We start from the raw sequence: 21595 nt of genomic DNA on the forward strand, positions 1-21595 counted from the left end.
CATTCTTCTGGGTGCATCGATACCCTGAAACATCAATACCCCAAATCCCGTTGTCTTTCCCTGGAACACACAAAAATATTTTGCATCAAAAAGCTTTAGAGAATTGGCCATCAGTCGCCGGTGTAACAGCCGTTATTTCCAGCTCCTGAGAGAGTCTGTGTTTTGCAGGTAGTCTGCAAAAAAAAAAAGTGGAAACATAATGTGGAAGGAGATATATACGTATTTAGCTATATATAGCCCACTAATGTATCAAGCGCTACCTACGTGCAATGTAAAAGAAATTTTTTGCCAAATACTTAACACACTGCTGTTGGTTTCTCCAATTTTCATCCCTGAAAAAAAAAAAAAATCCTATGTTAATCAGAGAGCAAATATATAGCGTGAGAGGAAGAGCTTTCGGATCTGCGAGGGGAGAATGCGCGCGACTGCTCAGTTTGTTTTGGTTTGGATGCCAAACCCAGAAATGCCGATGGCTGCTCGCGCCGAAGGCGGTGGCCTTTTGGGGGAGGTGTAAAGGTTTTTTTTCCCCCACTGTTTTTTGTCTGTTTTTTTTCCAGCTCGAGGAATTGGTGATGGTTTCCCAGCTCAGACATCACACCTGAGCATCTCCCCAAATCAAGTCGCTGCAGTTGTACCTACCTTCTCGCTGGGCTTGAATCAGGAGGGTTCGGGCTGTGCCTCTGCCCTGAAATCAAGGGGTAAGGAGGTAAAAATAAAGGAAACAACCCAAAAAACCCCAACCCTTTGAAATTCTCCTCTTTACATGGCTCCGGGGACTGGCGTTTCGGAGCAAATGCATCCCTGAGCTGTACAGTAAGGCCATGAGCAATGGCCTTGGTGTTGCTTCAATGCCCGGAGCCCAGCTGGGATGAGCCTTCTCGCAAGCCAAGCCACGTCTCAGCCCTGCTTGCATGGGTCTGGGACGGGTCTCCAGCCAGGACCACCACCCTTGGGGACGCTGCTGCTGGCAGTGGCTCAGGCCATAACACAGCCCCCCTGCCCACCCCAAACCTCGTGCAAAAGCTGCTGTGGCTTCACTGAGGGGCAACGCCGCATCTCGTCCTTCCCAAACCATGGGTCAACTCTGCCTGCTTTTTACTTTTTTTATATATATTTTTTTACAAAGGCATGGCTTGCTTTGCTCTCCTCCTCTCACTTGCCCATGTGCAGAGGATCATATGACAGCAGGCTCCCTCCATTGCCAGGTTTTCCCCAAAAATAGTTGACATTTGCACACAATTCCCTGTCGTGGGAATTCCCGGGGATCCCTGTGGCCTGTGGCGTTGAGGCAGAGCACGGATGGAAGAGGGGAGCTGGCAGCCGAGAGGAAGAGATGCCCATCTTCCCCTGGACTGATGAGGGGCTGCAAAGCAAATTAGGGGCTGAAACATTCCCCCCAGCCCCCGGCTGGCTGGGCAGGGGCAAGCGGGGGCTCTGGGATGGCAGCGGGCTGGAGCCAGGCTTCGCTTGCCGTCCCTGGCACCAGTGTGGCATCACTGCGGTTGGGACGTCGGGAACAACTTTGCCACAAAAATCGAAGCCGGGAATCTGAAAATAAAAATATCACACATGATTTCAGGCTTGCTGAAAGCATGATTGACTGTTTAATTCCCCCACCCACCCCCCCTGCATATGCTCCTTTCCTCCTAACCCCGTGTGACTCAGCCCTGGCACAGCTGCGGAGGCTTCTCCTGGCTCCTGCCCTTCTCGGCGAGAGTGGAAAACGTACCCTCTCGTAAACGCTGGCAGCGATAATAAAGCCCAGCACTTGTGGGGCCAATCAACTCCTGACAATTGAAACAGAGCCAGTGGCGCTCTCCCATGCTCAGCCCGGGCAGCGAAAGCGCCCGTCGCCCAGAAACCCTTCTCCATCGCCCCAGGATGCCGCTGCTCCTGCTGCACCCCAACACAGCCAGTCGGAGAGGGCTGAGGATGCTGAGCGGCTCCGGTGCCGGGCACAGGCATGCGAGGCGAAGGTGGCTGCCAGTGGGAGCAGGTAGGGTGAGAAAGCCAAAACTGATGATGCTGAAAATGCCACGTGGCCAGAGCTGCCGCGGGCTGGGCTCTGCCGCCAGCGACGGCCACAGGAAACGCTCCCCCTCAGCCCGGCTCTGCACTGGGCTCTGGGCTGGGCAGGACCAGGCACGCAGAGGGAAAGAAACCCCAAAGCTCAAGGGAAAGAGATGAGACCCATAGGATAACTCATCTCCCACTGCTGCTGCTTTTATTCCCGCACAAAGCTGCGAAGAAGAAAAGCAAGTCAATGACGGGAAAAGAATCAGTCCCGCACTGAGGAAGAAGAAAAACGCCACTGAAGGAAAAGGGCTCCTCTGGCGCCGGCACGATGCCAAGGGGTGGGGGCCATGGGGGCCGGAATTGGTGTGGTTTACTTTGGTTTTAGTACCTGTAGGTCTTTGTCATTTACTAAGTAGAAGTATCCCGCTGCTTCTTTTGCCGACAGCATTGCTGCTGCCGAGCACAACCCCGGGCATCAACAGAGCCCAGCCCGGCCTCACCCCTCCCCTGCTTTGCTTACACCCCTGGCTGTTGCTGTCGGGCTGTTCCTGGCCCTGGCTTACCCTGGGGCCAGGCAGGAGTGGGGCGCGGGGCCGTGCTCTGCCCACAGCCCCCATGTCCCCCAGCTTTGGCCGCTCTGTGTGTCTCCCATGCCCCATGCCATGGCTGGCAGTGCAGGATCCCCACTGGCACGCTGCAGCCTCAATGGCATTTTGGGGCTGCGCTGGGTCCTCTGCAAGGGGATGGGCGGTCCCATGGGAGCTGTGGTGCACCACGGGCACCCCCGCCTCTCCTCCTGGGTGTCTCTCGCACCAATCTCGGCTTTTATGTTCATAGAATCATAGAATGGTTAGGTTTGGAAGGGACCTCAAAGATCATCTAGTTCCAGCCCTCCTGCCAGGGGCAGGGACACCCTCCACTACACCAGGTTGCCCAAAGCCTCATCCAACCTGGCCTTGAACACTTCCAGGGATGGGGCAGCCACAACTTCTCTGGGCAACCTGTTCCACTGCCTCACCACTGAAAAATGTCTTCCTTCTATCTAATCTAAATCTCCCCTCTTTCAGTTTAAATGTCCTTCTCCATGTCCTTCTTGTGTTGGGGACTCCAGAGCTGAACACAGTATTCCAGGTGGGGTCTCACGAGAGCTGAGCAGAGGGGCAGAATCACTTCCCTCGACCTGCTGCTCACGCTCCTTTGGATGCAGCCCAGGACACGGTTGGCTTTCTGGGCTGCCAGCGCACGGTGCCGGCTCATGTCGAGCTTCTCACCCACCAGCGCTCCCAAGTCCTTTTCCTCAGGGCTGCTCTCAATCCATTCTCTGCCCAGCCTGTACTTGTGCTTGGGATTGCCCCGACCCACGTGCAGGACCTTGCACTTGGCCTTGTTGAACTTCATGAGGTTCTCACAGGCCCATCTCTCCAGCCTGTCCAGGTCCCTCTGGATGGCATCCCTTCCCTCCAGCGTGTCCACAACACCACACAACTTGGTGTCATCTGCAAACTTGCTGAGGGTGCACTCGATCCCACTGTCCATGTCACCAACAAAGACGTTAAATAGCACTGGTCCCAGTACTGATCCCCGAGGAACACCACTTGTCACTGGCCTCCACTTGGACATTGAACCGTTGACCACAACTCTTTGAGTGCGACCATCCAGCTAATTCCTTATCCACCAAGTGGTCCATCCATCAAAACCATGTCTTTCCAGTTTAGAGATAAGGATGTCGTGTGGGACAGTATCAAATGCTTTGGATAAGTCCAGGCAGATGATGTCAGTTGCTCCTCCCCGATCCATCAATGCTGTAACCTCATCATAGAAGGCCACCAGATTAGTCAGGCAGGATTTGCCCTTAGTGAAGCCATGTTGGCTGTCACCAGTCACCTCCTTATTTTCCATGTGCCTTAGCATAGTCATCAGGAGGATCTGCTCCATGATCTTTGCCAGGCACAGAGGTGAGACTGACTGGCCTGTAGTTCCCTGGGTCTTCTTTTTTTCCCTTTTTAAAGATGGGGGCTATGTTTCCCCTTTTCCAATCATTTGGAACTTCAGCAGATTGCCACGACTTCTGAAATATGATGGATAGTGGCTTAGCAGCTTCATCTGCCTGCTCCCTCAGGACCCGCGGATGCATCTCATCAGGTCCCATGGACTTGTCCACCTTCAGGTTCTTTAGATGGTCTTGAACCTGATCTTCTCCTACAGTGGGCGGTTCTACATTCTCCCAGTCCCTGCCTTTGCCTTCTGTGACTTGGGCTGTGCCGCTGGAGCTCTTGCCAGTGAAGACTGAGGCAAAGAAGTCGTTGAGAACCTCAGCCTTCTCCATATCCCGGGTAGCCAGGTCCTGCATTTCCTTCTGGAGAGGGCCCACATTTTCCCTAGGTCTCTTTTTATCACTGACATATCTATAGAAGTTTTTCTTGTTGCCCTTGATGTCCCTGGCCAGATTTAACTCTATCAGGGCTATTTTTACCCTCCGAGTTTCTAGCTGTAGACACAGAGTGAGTGCTCTCCAAATGCAAAAGCTGGAATTCAGGCATTTAGAATCAAACATTTATTTACAAACAAAACCCAAAACCACACCAAATTCATTGCTCTAAGGCCCAAACACCCAGCTCTGGAGGAAGGACCACCTCAGGGCATCTCCTGTGACTGGCAGGATGCAGCAGTAGGCCTTGGCTTCCTTCGCCCCCCCTGGACAGCTGGAGCTCGGCCATACTGGAGGCATCTCCAACGGATTGCTGGGAACCCAACCTTGACCCCTCTTAACTTCATGCAGCGGCAGCACGAAGCTGGGCTGGGAGGGACACTGCAGGCATGGTGCAGGTTTGTCCAGCACTGGAGGGATTTTCCCTGTGGAGGTTTAAGGCAGCAGCAAGACGTTTGCTTGGCCCCAGCCGCACCACTCTGCTCTCCACAGGCCTTCAAAAGCACAGGGCTCTGTGCAACAAAACACCCCCAAAATTCCACAGCACAGGCTGTGGGGTCTCCTTTCCGCTTTCCCAGCCAGTTAAATGACACTTGCTTATTTTTAAGCTTCCCTGTGAGGCCAGAAGCTCTCTCCCCCCAAGTCAACCTGATCACAGAAGATCATGAGTGCCCAAGTGCACTTTAAGTAAAATACAAAGAGCCAAATTGACTTTTAAAACATAAGCATCCAAAGGCGCGTAAAGCCCCAGAGGGTTTGCAAGTCACCCAGCCTGCACGGCTCTGAAGACGGAGCGGAGCTGAGCCCTTGTCTCCCACATCAGAAGCAGCCTGTGATGAAAAGAAAAGGGGAAAAAAAAAAATCACAAGAACATTCGCTGCTGGAAACCGCTCCTGGGAAGGGCACAGTGTCTGGAAGAAGCCTGGGCACACAATGTGTGCCAAGGAATGGGATGAGATACGATATCTCAGCATCCGTGCTCGGTGCAAGACACAAAGAACATCCCTCAGTTTGGGGCTGCCCTGGGCTCCCTGCTGGGCACCACAGCGGTGCCCACCACGGGCATTCTGTACCCGGCCCCAGAGAAGCATCAACCAAACAGTTAAGCAAATCTAATTTTAAGATGGTGAGGAGGTGGCTCTCTGCAGATGGCATCAACAGCAGCTTCAGTGCCAGCTCCACGGTGTGTCATCAGTTCTGCTCAGCCACAAGTGATGCAAATATAGAAAACAATGTCATTGTTGCTAGGATTTTTGGGCTCCGGCTGCCCAGCCAGGCTGATAGCGCACGCTGATGCTGGGGAAGCGTGGCCATGAGGAATGGTGGTATTTCAGATGACGAGGAAGATGAGTAACTCCTCCAAAGGCTGAGGCCTTTCACTGCACAAATGCATTTTTTAAATGGCTCAGATCTGTTATCAATAACGATTTTGTCTTCCATGGGCCTCAAGAACATCAAAGCACAGGTCTGCTGCAAGTTTTGGAATGGCAGCGAGAGCCACCAGGAGTGACTCAGTGCCCTGGGTTTGCTCAGCCCTAGCCCTGTCAATGCACGAAACGACCAGAAATTGGTATTTATAAAACACCAGGCATCCCTGTGTATCCCTGAAACTCTTCCCCAGCGCCAGACCGAACGCAACCTCAGGGCAGCAACAAGCCCCATTAAACCCCCCATGTCTCCCCACTGCGTCCCACTGCGTGGCCAACACTCAAGACCTGGTACCAGGCAACCGCTCCAGCAGTGGTGACCCCATCTCAGGTCTCCTGCTGCCACCCCGGCAGCAATGAGGACACACGGAACAGTGGCTTAGCCATTGCCTGCCCACGTTGCCGCCCCAGGTGGTGTCCCTGGCATTGCACCACTCACCCCCACCCGAGCTTTCCCAGGGTGTCTGTGAAGGCATATTCCCACATCCGCAGGCTCCAACAGGCAAATGCACCTGCAGTGATGGGTTTTGACTATTCTGCTCAAAAATCCAACCATTTCCCCCAGGTCATCCAAAGCCAGACAAGTGAAGCTGGCTGAAGAGTTCTTTATTTTCCTCCTTGCCATACCACAGCAGCGGCCAGCAGGCACTGCCCTGCCAGCCCAGGGTTTCAGTGACACAACAGGCAGCCTGGTGTTCCCCACACCCCCCACCCTGCAAAGCCGTGCCAGCAGGTCCAATGCACAGTCCCGGGCTCTGGGCACACTGAGGACCAGCGTTTCAGGGCTGTTTAACCAGCTATGAGGCTCACAGTGCTCCACCTTTAAGCATCTAAAGCACCTGCACAGGATCCACAGGGCGTCTGCGTATTTTTGGGGCTTGAACCATAGAATCATAGAACAGTTTGGGTTGGAAGGGACCTAAAGATCATCTAGTTCCAGCCCCCCTGCCATGGGCAGGGACACCCTCCACTACACCATGTTGCCCAAAGCCTCATCCAACCTGGCCTTGAACACTTCCAGGGATGGGGCAGCCACAGCTTCTCTGGGCAACCTGTGCCAGTACCTCACCACCCTCAATGTAAAAAATTTCTTCCCTAGATCTAATCTAAATCTCCCCTTTCCAGTCCCTATTTTGCAGGGGGAGTTGTGGGCAGCACCATCACTCCACTTGGAAATGGGATTTCTCTTTTAAAAGCTCTGTACCTGACAGACCACCAGCTCCAAAACCACTCATGGTGGGCACACATCTTCCAGAGGCAATGAACCCCGCCATTCACACCCCCTGTGCCAGACCCTGCTGCCCGTGGCAGAGACCCGCTGCAGGGAGATGCCAGGAAAATTAATTCCCGCTTAATTAACTGCCGATCCCCTCTGCAGCCCGGGAGCAGCAGCCAGAGGCTGCGTCGGCTGGGAACGGCGAAGCACCTCGCTCTGTCCACCAGCAGCAGGCTGCAGGGTGTCTGGCACGGGGCTGAGGAGACAGGGCTGGAACAGGTGAGGGAAGGGGCTGGCACAGGAAAGCCCACGAGCGCTGTGCCGTCCCAACGGCTGACATCCAGCCCCTGCCCAACCGCTTCTCCTCTGCAAAAATACACAACCGTGACCTATTTCCAGGGAATGCGAGCGGTCGTTTAAACAAACGCTGTGACAAATGGAGGCAAGAAACCATTTCCTCCCTATTTCCTTCCATTAGAAATGAAACATTGCCATTAATCACCAATAAAGAAATAAAACCTCTAAATGATCTGCTGGTGACTGCATGAGTCAGGTCCCTCTCCTGGAGCTCCAGCAGACCTGAGCTCAGGCACCGCAGGGCTCGTTCCGGCCCCGCTGAGCCAAGCCCTTGCTCCTACCTCCACTGCGTTAAAAAAAGAAATGAAAACACGTAGCTGCCACCCAGGGCATGCCGTGTGCTGGGGTTAGCTGATGCTCAGCCCTGCGAGCATCCCTTGTTTGTTACTCCCAACTAATTTAATTTTTTACGCCAACTAATTTTCATTTTTTTCCCCTCCAGAAAAGCTTGTGTGCAAAAGCGCTTTAGAGAAAAAAAAAACTCAGGCCTCACATCAAATAGCAAGGTCTTTCAATAAGAGCTACTGTTTTGTGAACCCTCCTGCAGCCCCTAGCCCCAGTGACCCTTCCATCCTGCTCCCTTCGAAAACCAAATCCCGTCTCCAGCCCGTCCCATCTTTGCAGCGAGCAAATGTCCAGGTGGCTGCGACGGCGGTAACAGCCCCGCGGGCAGCAGCCGGTCCCTGGGACGCCGTGTCCGGCCAACGCTGCCAGGAGGGGCTGAGGGCAGACGGAGCAATTCCCTGGGGCAGGGAGTAGGCAGATGCCGGTTTGCAGAGGGTGCAGGAATTTTTCCTGCACTTGCAGGCTTGGCCCAGGGAGATAACTTTGCCCTGTTTTGCTTTTTCTTTTGAGCCAGATCTTTCTTGTGCACACCGCACGGAGCTGTTTGCTAAATGCTGTTGGCAAAACACAGCGCACCACAAAGCTCAACGGCAGCCGCGCTGGGTGCGCGCGGTGCCCGATGCTGGCTGCGACGCCTCGCTCCGACGTTGGCGCCAGAGCCGGCTGGGTGTTAGGGAATCACTCAAAACCTGTGCAAAGCCTGCAAAATATGCCCTTTCCCCAGGCAGGTCGACCATTGGCAACGATGCCGCAGACACTGAGTGCACGGAGATGTCCCTATCTCCATAGCTGGTCAGCACAGTGCCTGCGTGCCCCTGTGGAATGGGGGGGACTTGTCTCGTTGGAGTAGGTGCGGCGCAGCCCGCGGGGTGCTCATGCTGTGTTTTACCTGCGGGGTCACAGCCTGGATGTTTACGCGGCTGTAGGATGGGGATGTTGTCAGCTCCTGCTGCCCACTGCATCCTCCGGTCCCACCATTCCCACGCTGGGACAATCCCTGGGGCAGAATTACCTCACAGGAAAGCAGGAGACAAACCTCAGGGACATCCCCACCACCGCCATCCCACCGGTGAAGAGTTTGGTGCCGCCCTCTGGCTCGCGGCCCCGGCCCCCCTGCACCAAGGAGCCAAAACTCGCTCTAGCCCCGCACGGCCCAAGCGGCTTCCTGCTCTGGCGCTTATCTCCATGGCCAGGCGGCCTTGAGGAAGCTGAACACCCTCACGCTGTTGCTCAGTGGCCGCCGGCCAAGGGTGCACTCGTGTTTCACACAAACACGGCGGGGCCAGTGGCCCCCACCGCGGGCACAGCTCGCGGGGCTCAGGCGGCGGCGGTGGCCTGGGACGGCAGCAAGCCCCCACAGGCAGCACAGACCAAAGATGAGTATTTTTGACCTCATCTCATTCTTACATCACGTGAATCCATATAGACACGTTGTCGCCATGCACCCAGCCATCTCAGCCCTGCAGATCCCAGCAATCTCCTGGGGAGAGCCTTTGGGGGACGCAGTTCAGGGCGGCGTGGGGCTCACAGTTTGGCAGAGGTAGTGTCGTGTCTCCATCTCTGTCGCTTCCCCACACCAGGTCCCTCCCTGGTCACCTCCTCACAAGCACTCCAGAAGATGTCAGCAATGGCCACAGGGCATAGTTGGAGCACAAAGTGCCACTGCTGTGTCCGGGATGCAGTGGGGTCCCCAGTGATACCCACACCCGGGGCACATTCGAAGCCCCAAACAGCCCTCAAGTGTTAAACCTCTCGTTGCTACACAGGGCTTCGCTTCTGCTCTCAAGGAGGAGAAGATGATCCAGCCCATGTCATGTCCCTCATCTCCCACTAATGAGCTCGACAACCCACTTGACAAAGGTCCAGCAGCGTGACCCAAACCTCGGGCAGCCCATGGGATGCGTGCCCACGTATGGCCCTTGCTGCAGTTGATGGGATTCAACTACATGCCAAGTCCCTGCTCCTGAAAAGCAAGACTTGATCTTGATCTCCTGGCACAGGAGCCACATACTTGCCATAAATGTCCAACCTGAGCCCAAAAACCTTCCTGGGAAATCAGATTAGTATTTATATAATAAATATATAGCCAAGAATATAGTTGAGCACACAATAGCACTTGGCTGTGACATTAAATTCACTCAGAAAGAAAGATGGACTGTGCCTCCAACAGCTTGGGGTGAAGCCTGGAGGGTTTGGTCCTGTCTTGTAGCATCAGGTCACCCCAACATGGCATGGCTTCCCATGGATGCCAGCAGACCCCGACACACACTTTCGAGGTCTTTCTTGAGGACATCTTGAGACCCAACTGTAAGCAACGAACAAGCGCAAACTGCTTGGCCAACCCTGGTTGGTGACTCATGGACAGAAATAGTGGGGAATTGGTTGAAGAAATTGTGCTGGGAAGTCATTTTTCTCCTTTATAATACCCGTGAGCAAGGGGATGAAATTCTGCAAGGGGCCGGCGGCATTTTGCCCCGTGCAACCCATCCCATTGGCATGAAGAAATGCCAAGAACATGCGAAACTACGATAAGGGCGGCGGGTAGGAAATGTAGTCAAAATCCTTGAGTTTCCTAAGGGGAGGGCTGACAATAGCTCAGGGAGCTGCCAACTTTCCTTCCACGCATTGAGCGACAAGTGCTGCTCGGAAAGTTCAGGTTCTCTGCAATGAAAAAGAGTTGAAAAGGAAAAAAAAACAATCTTGCCAAAGGAAGGAGTTTTGGCGTGGTTTTCGGAGTTTCAGCTAGTTTTGCTGCGAGATGGTGAGGAACGACCTCTCTGGTGCAACTGAGCCCTTGCCTGTTCCCAGCCCAGGAGGGAGCAAAGGAAAGAAACCGTGAAATTCAAGAGCCAAGGGAAAACACAAAGTTCCTGTGTAAATATTTGAGCTTTATCATAAACTCCCTGCATCTCCCATCACAGCCAGGGGATTTTTTTGCATTTCAAAGTTGGGATTTTCAATGCAAATACTGCTGAGCAGCCAAAGCTGGGCTCTGCCGTGGGCCAAGTTGACTGTGGGTCTCCTGGCTCTGCTGGTCACTGGCCATGGGTTCTGCTCATGGGGAAATCCCTGGTGCTGCTGGAGCCTGGGAATGGAGGTGAAAATCCTCCCAGGAATTTGCTCAGGGAGGTGCTCGGATGAAGCCGTTTCTCATCCCTAAGGAAGACAGGGAGCAGAGAGGGTTGGAGAGGTGACCATACCACCTTGCTGGGGAAAAGGCTGTTTTAAGCCAAGAGTACCTAGCAGCAGAAATGGGTGAAAAAGCAGCATATTTAGGAGCTGAGCTCTGTGGTGGGTTTGTTCCCTGATAGCAGACCCAGCCCTAAAGCCCTAGTGAAGCGTTTGGGCGCCTGGGACCATGCACAGGTCCCCAAATTCCCCCTGAGCTCCCTTGCTGGAGGCTGGGAACCTGTCATGACCTGGATTTTGGGCAGAGCCAGGCATGGCCACAGCACCCTGGCAGGGACAGGGGTCCCATCCTGCCCCTCCCCAGGGTGGCAAAGAGCATCCCCAGCCCTGGCAATTAACATCTGCACGGGTGGCTGGGTTTGCAAAGTGTTTGGGATTTGCATTTGATTAAAATTAAATGCTAGAAAAATAAAGGCACGTCAGTTCCTTATTGTAGCCAGGCCAGGGCGAGGTCCGACGGCACGAGGAAAAGAGTGGGGAGGAACAAAAACCCCAAATTTGCAGTAAAGAGGGGTGAGGGCAGGGCCTGGGTCAGGGCTGGGACCCGGGGAGCTGAACGGCAGCCAAGGCGAACCCACCTGGTGCTTGGGACGACTCACAGGGCCTGTTGGGTTTCGTCCTCTCTGCTTCGGCGCAGAATTTGTATATGGAAAAAACATGCCAGGCACACGACGACAGACCCGCTCCATCTGGATAAATAGTTAACTGAGTAGTCAAAATAGCTGCTGCTACAAAACAGCTGCCGGGACAGGAGACACCGGCAGAGAAGCATCACTGGAAAAACAGGCTGGGAGGAAGGAAGTGCTTGAGCGAAGGGATGTGTCAGAGGGAAGAAGGGAACAGGCAGCAACAGCCCCGTGTCAGCTGAGACCCCACAGTGCTGCCAGGTGCCACCCACCAGCCTCCCCTGGCATTTGCTGAGCCTTTTCCCTGGAGCATCCCTAAAATGGGTGCTGAAATGGATGTCCACACACTTGCCCCAAGCACTGGTGCCCAGCTCATGCCATGGGGCAGGGACATGGGGGTGTCCTGCAGCAATGTGGGGGGCATGGTGGGACGCCCTGTCCATGCACTGTGCCCCCAGGAGCTCAGCACCACTGGGCTCCTGAGAGGATAGGTGCTGGTTGTGGCTGCACCCACCACCCCAGGGTGGGTCCCTGTCTGGAAGTGTCAGATTGGGACAGCATCCCAAAAAGCTGCACAAAGAACCAGAGGTCTGGAAAACCTGCTCACCAGGAGAGCTGGAATTGGGAGCGGGTGGTGGGAGGCAATGCCGGACCCACTAGAAGCGGCAGGAGAGCTCACACAAGGCAGTGCTGCACATCCCACCCCAGGCAGGACATCATCAGGATGGGGGCTCCCTGCAAAGGGCTTTTGGAGGGTGGAACAGCCCTTTTCCATCCCTACTGATTATGCAGGGCTTAACCCTGATCCCAACACCTGGACCAGCTCCCTGCACCTGCAAGCCCAAATTAACTTCCCCCACCTGCTGCACAAAGGGAACGTTTTCACCAAAAGGGACCTTTTCCAGCAGAAAGCTCAGTGCCGTCGAGCTGCCTGTCCCCAAATCCACACCCTGGTCCCCATGCAAAACCCCCAGCCCTGGGGTGAGCATCAGCTGGGAGCCACCGATGGCCATCAGGGCTGGTTTCCCTGCAGTTGGAGCAGGGGATGGCCAAGGAGCTTTGGCAGGAACAGGGCAACCCCGGGGGTGCGGGGTTGCCCCCTGGCCGTGACACCCCACCATGCCCGTTGTTGGCTGTGGGATGGGCCCAGCACCCCAATGGCTTTTGTCGAGTGTGGCCCTGGGGACAGGCAGGTTCACACTACTGAGAAGGAGCTAGAGCCTCGGCATGGGCTCTGCCCTCCTCCAGCCCTCCTGCGGCAAAGCTCTGGATGGGAACGGCTCTGGAGCATGAAAGGGATGGAGCCCCTCCTCACCCACAGGTGCTGGAGGCATCACAACACACTTTGGTGGTGGCAGGAGAGATGTCGGGATGGGAGGAATTTGGGTGTGCAGGAGCCAAGGGGGTTTGGGGACGGAGAGGCACGGCAAGCGTTGCACTGCCGGAGCTGCTGCCCTGGGGACAGGTGCTGGAGGCATCACAGGTTTGGGGATGCAAAGTACTTGTGTCCGCCTTGCTGCAACCACAGAAGGGTTATGGGGACAGTCACTTCAGCAGGTCTCAAAACCACCTCCCGAAGGAAAACCCCAAGTTGAGATGGGATTTTGCTGTGATGTGAGACCCCCCCCTGCAGTGCTGCATTCAGCTCTGGAGTCCCCAACACAAGAAGGACATGGAGCTGCTGGAGCAAGTCCAGAGAAGGCCACGAAGATGATCCGAGGGCTGGAGCACCTCTGCTATGGAGACAGGCTGAGAGAGTTGGGGCTGTTCAGCCTGGAGAAGAGAAGGCTCCGGGGAGACCTTCCAGCGCCTCCCAGTACCTAAAGGGGCTACAGGAAAGCTGGAGAGGGGCTTTTTACAAGGGCGTGTAGTGACAGGACAAGGGGCAATGGCTTTAAACTGAAAGAGGGGAGATTTAGATTGGATATAAGGAAGAAATTTTTTACATTGAGGGTGGTAAGGCACTGGCATAGATTGCCCAGAGAAGCTGTGGCTGCCCCATCCCTGGCAGTGTTCAAGGCCAGGTTGGATGAGGCTTTGAGCAACTTGGTGTAGTGGAGGGTGTCCCCGCCCATGGCAGGGGCGCTGGAACTAGATGATCTTTGAGGTCCCTTCCAACCCAAACTGTTCTATGATTCTGTGATTCTATGTGATACCACATGCATGATTAAAAGCTGTTTCCAAGCTCACAGCCCTCCCAGGGACCCTTCCCATCCTCCACCTCCCATCCATTGCTCCATGAGAACTATGGTGTGTATCCCCACCGCGGGCATGGACACAACCACGCAGCCTTCACCTGGCCTCATTAGTTGTGGTTGTGTTCTCAGCACTAATTACCTAAATCGCTCCCACCCTCTCCAGTGCAGGGACAGTAACGCAGTGATTCGCACACCAGAAGGGACGTTACAGCCTCCACCCAGGGAGAAAACGCACCCACGCTTGCCCACAGACAGACAGGGGTGAAATAGGAAAAGATTTGCTTTTCAAATGCTATTTACACAATCTATAGGTGCTACCTATTATTAACGATTTCTAACTGATTTACTAAACTACAGCAACGCCACTAACGGGAGCAGCAGATGCTCCGGGTGGGTTTAAGCAGCGATAGGAAGCATTGCAGATGGCTCCAGTCCCAAGCTCCAGGCAGTGTGAGTGCCTGACGGAGGCCGAGGATTGATTAAAAAATTATTATTAAATGATTTATTAACCCTTCAGGAATTATTATCCTATACAACAAACAGGGACAAGAGATCGCTCTGAAATTTCTGACTTGGAAAAAGCCCGAAAATGTCAACGTTCCCAGGGAAAATTTGGAAAAAAAAAGTCATTCTGCTTTGGCCAAAACACTGTATTTCTGCAAAATCACTTTGTTTTCTTTGTGATTTTTCAAAGTGTGGTAACAGCGCAATATAAAACAAATAATTTCCAAACAAGAGTAACTTGGAAATGAAAAAATGTAAATATTTGTCCTGACGGAGTGAAAAGGGCTGCTCCAACATTGTCAAGATCTTCCCTCACCCCTGCCTCCCCCACCCAGTGTGTTTTGCTTTAGTTTTTATAAGAAATCAACAGTTGGAGAAAGCTTTTGGATTTTCCAATGGAAAAGAGCTGGAGGGACGCTTTTTCTACAAGTTCCGCCAATTAGCGCCTGGCTCCCCAACCCCGTGGTTGCTGTGAATTTTCCATTGCTGGAAATCTCAAATATCAAAACTGGATGTTTTTCTAAAAGACAAATCTGACCACGGGGCATGTCAGCAGCCGCTGCCACGCTGCGCTCCCCACAGCCCTCCTCACTTACAGAAACATCCAACCCAGCATGATCCATTTCTCCTGAAAAACCTGTTTTCCACCCAACAGCAGCTTGGTTTTGTCTGACCGCGGGGCGATGAGCAGCAGCAGAGCGGGACCGTCGCTAAAACACTACAGCTGTTCCCCCTGCCCTTTCTGCTTACACCCCCCAAAACGGCTCCATCCCTCCCACAGCAGCTGCCCAGATGTGCTCATGCTCCAGATGTGCAGGGTGTAAGTCCGCAGCAGCCCTCGCACGTGTCACGCCCCAGAGCTGGCATCGGGGACATGGCTTGGTTTGTAGCAGGTCCTAAATAGCTTGAATTTCAGGCAAGCTTTGACAGATGCAATATGGCATCAGGGTCAGCACGTTCACGGGGGGCCGGCCAGCACAGGGCCGGCCAAGGCATGGGGCCTTAGCAGCGTTGCTAAACCCACCCTTGTTTTACGAAGATCATTAAAGTCTTTTTTTTTTTTTTCCAAGTGGTAACATACACATCACACACCAAATACATCGCAGTGATCAAAAATGCAATTTCCCACACGTTAAATATTTAGAAGCAGCGCAAAAGCAGCAGGCCAGTAAATAGCAATAACATTCAGGCGCGATAAGGAGGAGGTTTCGCCTCATCATTTTGTTGCCAGCTTGCACAAAAGTAAAGCCAAATCCTGGAAACCTGCTCCCTGCCCTTTGTCACCGGGATCATCGGCGCCTTCGGGCCAGCTGCCGCTGTGTCTCCCCCCAGGCTTCTCCCTTCTCCTTTTCAGCATTGCTTTGGGTCCCAGTGGAAAGGACTGGAGCTCTGGCCCTGGGAGATTAAACCTCGCAGCCCTGGGGTGGATTTCTTCGCCTGGCTCTAGAGTTTTCCCGGTGGGTGATCTCGGTGTGGCAGTGAGTCAGCCGGCAGCCGAGAGCGTGACTCAGCCACGCCGAGGTTTGGTGCACAGAGCAGGGAAAGCAAATAGGGGCAGCTCAGCCGTGCCGAAACACTGGATCCCACGGCCCTGGTGCCAGGGACAAACCTCAGCTGCATCTGGCAGGGGAATAAATGAACCACAAGAAGAGAAAGGCAGAACCCTTACGGTCTGGTTGCCCCAGTAAAGATCAAGATAAGCCCTCTTTGCTCATGGAAACACTTTTGAGATCCATCGCAAATCGCTGTCCTGGACCTGGTGCAGCAGAAGCACCTTGTGCAGTGGAAAAGTTGGCAAACAAAGGGAGATTCACCCATGATTGTTTCCACCTCTTGGCACACAAGAGCCACAGTGTATATGTTGAAGCCAGCATATATGTTGGGGTTTTAGTGGTTTTTTTAGCCTTCCAGGGCTCCTGGTGCCAGGGGCAGCACAGGGCCAGGGTGCTCTGGGGAGAAAAACCTCTGCAGCCCGGGAGCCTGGGCAGCTCCTGCTGCCCAAGCAGCTGCACAAGGCTGGGAGCCCAAAAGCACTAATTTGGGGGGTTTTATGCATGGGGGGAAAACGTATTCAGCAAGAAAACCCTGTGGCATATCTGCAAAGTTGCTGTTGAGGGGCTATGAGGACATCACATCCCCTGCCAAGGCACCTGCTTTGCCTGGGACCTTGCTGCAAACCACGTCCCCAGCCCCGCTCCACCATGAGCACAGCAGTTTTCAGGGTAAAAGGCAGAAAAACAATGCGGTGTCAAGGGCCCTTGCTGAGCCGGCTGGTTTGAGGCCGTCACCTGCAGAACACCAGTCCCAGGGGAAGGAGGAGTTTCCTTAACCAGGAAGGGTGATGAGGGTGCAGGACCAGGGCAGGGCTTTTCTCAGTATTTTTATTCAGGTGGTAGAGAAATCTGATGGCAACAGAAAGGAGCTGGAAAAACAAACAGGTGTGTCCGGCAGCAAAGGGGCCGTAGCTATAGCAATGGGACAGGCCCTGTTGACAAAAGGCTGCACAAAGGACCTTCTTTAGAGATTAAAAACGGTTTATTAGCTGGCAGGGCTCCCTGGGAAGGTGCCGGAGCTGCCACCGCAGCCATGGGAGGCAGAAGTTGGAAAAGCAGGACGGGGCAACGTGCACCAGGCACAAACCTGCTGCCTCCAGCAGCCCCCCAGTTGGGGTGGGGTTTCTCAGGGGTCATGCACGGGGCTGCTCCGTCGCTCCCGGCACCACAGCAGGGTCCCGGCTCTGCATCAGCCACCCCAAATGGCATGGTTTATTTTGGAGATCCCCCAGCTCTGCTCACCAGGACACTGCTCTTCCAGCACCACCATTTGCAGTCCCAGCCTGGGGCTAACACTTGCTGGCTCTGAGAGGTCTCCAAAGTTTAGGAGGGGATTTTAAGTGCTCTACTGGGTGCTGTTCTCGAGTCTCCCCGGTTCCTATCCCAGGCACCTGCACTGGGAGAAGCTAAATGCTCGCGCTGGGTCGTGCTGCTGCTCAGAGTGCCCCGATGGCAGTACCCAAAGCAAACCCAGGAACAACAGCAAGTGAACGCAATTCCCGAGCCATCACACAGCATCCAGGGAGCGGCAACCCAGGGGGGAGCAGTCCCCTGCCCTGTCTTCCCCCTCCCACAGCCTCTGCAGAAGCTGGGGCTCCAGCTCAGCAGAAACCACCTTTGGCTGTGTCAGATGCCCCAGGAGGCACGTTGGAGCCAGGAGTGTGGCGGTGCCACCAAAGATAAGATCAGAGGGCCAAGCTGCACCACCATGAGGGCAGAGCAAGGCCTGGGGGGCCAGCGGCTTGCTGCAGGGAACAGGCAGCAGGACACAAAACCAGCCTTTGCCCAGAGATTCACACTCAGGTCGAATTTTGGGGCAGATGTGGGCTCCTGAGCACTGGACTGAACTGCTCACAAGCTGGGGCTGAGCTGCAGTTGTCTGGTTTGACTTACCTGAGACTTATCAAAAGATTAGTTTGTAATTAAAGCCACGGATTGGCGCTGACAACCGTGTGACTCCATGTACGGCCACTCAATGCCACGAGAACACGCCTGCAGCTCATGGCAGCCCTGGGTACGAGGAGCCCAGACCTCAGCAGCAAGCAAACTTTCTATTTCAGAGCTAGTGTGGGAGCCTGAGGGGTATTCGAGAGAACAAGCAAGTGGGTGATGCCTTCCCTTCAGGATCTGGGAGCCGGAGGGCTGCCTGGAGCACGGCAGCTCTCAACACCAGAAGATGCTACATGGGCAACCACAGGAACATTGCGGGAACCGGTCTCTGAAATAGGAGACCAGAGGTAGATTCACAGATGCAGCAGGGATCTGCCGCCTTCCCCCGGCAGCTTCCCAATGGCCTCGTGCAAAGGGTGATGTAAAAATCAGCGGTCGAGTTAAGATGGTCGCCTGCGGCTTATGCCTGTGCAAGCGAAGCAATCACCCCTCTCCAATCTCCATTAGCTCAAGCTAGGTGAAGGTTTGCTAAGCCAGGTGAGGCTCTGCGGTTCGCTGAAACCCCCAAAGAAGAGAAAGTCTTAAAAGGGAAAAAAAAGCCAAAGGCTGTTTTGGACAGACAACAGACCGCAGGCATTGGCAGCCACGGGGGCATCGTGGCCACGTCCGTCGGGCAATAACTGGCTGGTGGGTCACTCGTGTGGCCGGGAGCCATGTCCCGAGGGGGTAACAAACTGGACACAAGCCCAGGACAGGCCAGTGCTGCCGTGCAGGGTGCAGCACTCCAAGGCGAGGCGTAGTGGGAAATGGAGAGCAGGAGTTTCCCCCAGGGAAGGAAACCTCCTGCTCTTGCTCAGGAGCAGGAATAAAACACGTATGGCAAAGGGCAGAGCTGTCCCAGCAGGGACACACATGGAGTTTGCAACTCGGAGAAGCTGTAGAGCTGCTTATAGCCACGGAAGCTGGTGTTATCTCCAGCTGACCCACGCTCAGACCCCCAGGAGCCCAGGCAGGCACCCGCCTTTCCCCGTGGTGGTCTGTGAGCAGCGGCCGCCGGAGCCAGGCAGAGTTGGCAGCGTGCACCCAGCGCGGGGCCGCCGGCAGCTGCTCTGGGGGCGGCCAGTCCCGTCGGGGCCGTATGCCATGGTTGTCGCCGTACCAAGAACAGGCGCTTTCCAGTCCCCGTGACGGGACACGCTGTTCCCAGCTTGGCTGCCTTGCGAGGGCTCGGGATGTGCTTGAGGCAGCGAACTGGGAAGTAAACACATCATTTGTTTTTCAGAAAAAACCCTGTAGCAGCAGCAGCCACTCACCCTGCAGCAGGCAATAGCACCGACGGCTCTCATACTCTGTGTAGCCCCTGTGCAGCCTTTGCTGGCCCAGGGGGCATGAAAGCACATTGAGCGTTGGAAAGCAAGCGGGCAGGCAAAAACACCCAAGGAAGTGCAGGGATCTGTCTCATGCCCTTCCAACCCTATTTTGGCTGTGAAGAGACCTGGGGGAGCAGAGCAGCACCTCTAAATCCTATAGTGCCTGGCCGTGAGACCTCCTGGACATGGGTCCACACTCATCTAACGATCTCCCCATCTTCACTTCTCTAAAGACTTAAAGCAAAGCTATAACCTCTCAGCAGCAGTCTCTGCGGGTTTTAAGCATTACTAGCCCAAAATTCAGGAGGGATTTGCTTTACTCTCAGAGAGCCTTTGAGTTTCTGGTGAATAAAACAACTATTTTCAGCTCCCCGGGTCCTGCCTCCATGGGGATTTTGCCTCCCTCAACTGAACGAGAAGGCAGAAGCTGGAGCAGCGAGCCGTTGTGCTGGAGAAGGTGGTGAGAGAAGAGCATGTCCTGCGAGATGCCGTCAGCTTTGAAGAAGCTGAGACATCTTCTGCAGAAAAATAAGGTGCCAAGGGTCAAAGGCGTCATGGCGTATTTTGAGACCAGTGAATAAATGGAGGAAAAACCAATTTTTCAGAGCAACGCAAGAAGGACAGTTACTGAAGGCAAAGCGATCTCGTGTAAAATCCAGCAGTGTATCCAAAATTGACCCCACTTTTCTCTAACACTCACAGTATGATGGAACACAAACATTAAAAAAAAAATAGAAAAATACAATTGATGGGGAGAAAAAAGCCCAACCTGCTACTCTGAGGAACATAAACCTAAGGTGTAAGAAGGGGGGGAATTTCTGTCAAACCACTGACATTTTTGATTAATGAGTTTTCTGTGGGTGGTTCATGTAAAGGAGCAGGGTAAGAAACACAGACATGACTTATTCTCAAGCAAGCCGATGAGACTAAAGGTCTCCTGATTCAACGCTGTTCCTGACTCAAGAATTCATCTTTTTATTTTCTGCCTTTGCATATTTTGCAGGATGCAAGAGAAATCTGTACAATTTGTGAACTTCATATCAACAGTGCAGTCTGTTTAGGCTCCAAGGCAATGAAATCAATTTAAACCCTACCTTTAAATGCTTAACTAGGTGTGCTTAAGATTAAGTGTAATCTAAGATGTTAAGTGATGAACTGAAGCCCTAATAAATGTCTATCTACATATGTATGTTGAAGTCCTCCTATCATAGGAGTTGTACCATAGGAGACAACTTGTTGGAGAAGAAAAATCTGTACAGGATGCTCTTATTGATTAGAAAGTATAAAGTGTCGTGGGTTAGGCTGAACCCCTCCCCACAGCTGGTCACTCCCCCTCCCCCACCCCCAGGAATGAGGGAGAGAATTAAAGGATAAATGGGAAACCCGTGGGCTGAGATAAGAACAATTTAATACAGATGATTAATACACAGTGTAGGTGCTCACCACCCCCTCGTATGCGAAGCCCGTCTCGTCCCGAAGCTGCAATCCCGGACGAACGCGAGGCCCCGAAATAGAGAGGGGGGGAGAGAGGGAGAGAGAGAGAGAGAGAGAGAGGGAGTGCTCCGAGAGTGGGAGTGCTGGGAGAGAGAGAAAAAAGAAAGAAAAACAATAGAGCAACAGCGCAGCAAGCGTGAAAGAGCAGAAGCGGCGAAAGAGCCAAAGCGCCAAAGCCCTTCTGTCCGGCTGCCCCTCACTGTTATACTGGGCATGGCGCTGCATGATATGGAATACTGACTGGCCAGTTTGGCCTCAATCTTAAGTTCCACCACAAATCACAAGGGGAATCGTGTCCCCCTTGTCCCAGCTATGCCCCCCCCCTTATCCCGCCGTGCTTCTGCACTCCGGCACACGGAAAAGCCCTTGGAGTCTCACGTCCAACCACAAACACCAACTTGCTATCAGCATTCTTCTCAGAGCGAGCCTCTGAGTGAAACCAAAACACGGAGCTCTTCTAGCTGCTAAAAAGAAGAGCTGACTCTGTCGCAGCTAAAACCAGGACAAAAGTCATAAGAGGAAGGATGTCTTGTGATTCCTCAGGCATTAACATGGGATCTGTCACCCAGAAATTCAGACCGAGCTTCAATAACCTGTGGTTAATGGCAGTAACTGCACAACAACCCCTGCCCGGCCCCACAACCCCCCGCAGCAATGCTTAGCAGCAATCCAACATCACAGAAATAACTGTTGTGTAGTTTAAAGCAGCTTAGCATGGGGAATATATCTAAATAATTTAATTACCAACGTAGCATTAAGCCCAAGGGTTAAAAATACGCTGCATGCTACTTCACTTCTTTTCACGTGTGCATTCATTTCACGTTTGTCTGATGCAGCAGCGATGCCACTAGATGAGTAGAGCAGCAGCAGCTCCTTTGGAGTCCAATAAGGTGTTTTACTGCTTCCTAGAAATTTTACATGGTCAAGGAGGCCAAAATCTTTGGGTGTGTGAAAGGCAGCGAGGTGAAAGCTGAACTCCCAG

This window comes from Tauraco erythrolophus, chromosome 21, assembly GCF_009769465.1.
Source record: "Tauraco erythrolophus isolate bTauEry1 chromosome 21, bTauEry1.pri, whole genome shotgun sequence".
Lineage (NCBI taxonomy): Eukaryota > Metazoa > Chordata > Aves > Musophagiformes > Musophagidae > Tauraco > Tauraco erythrolophus.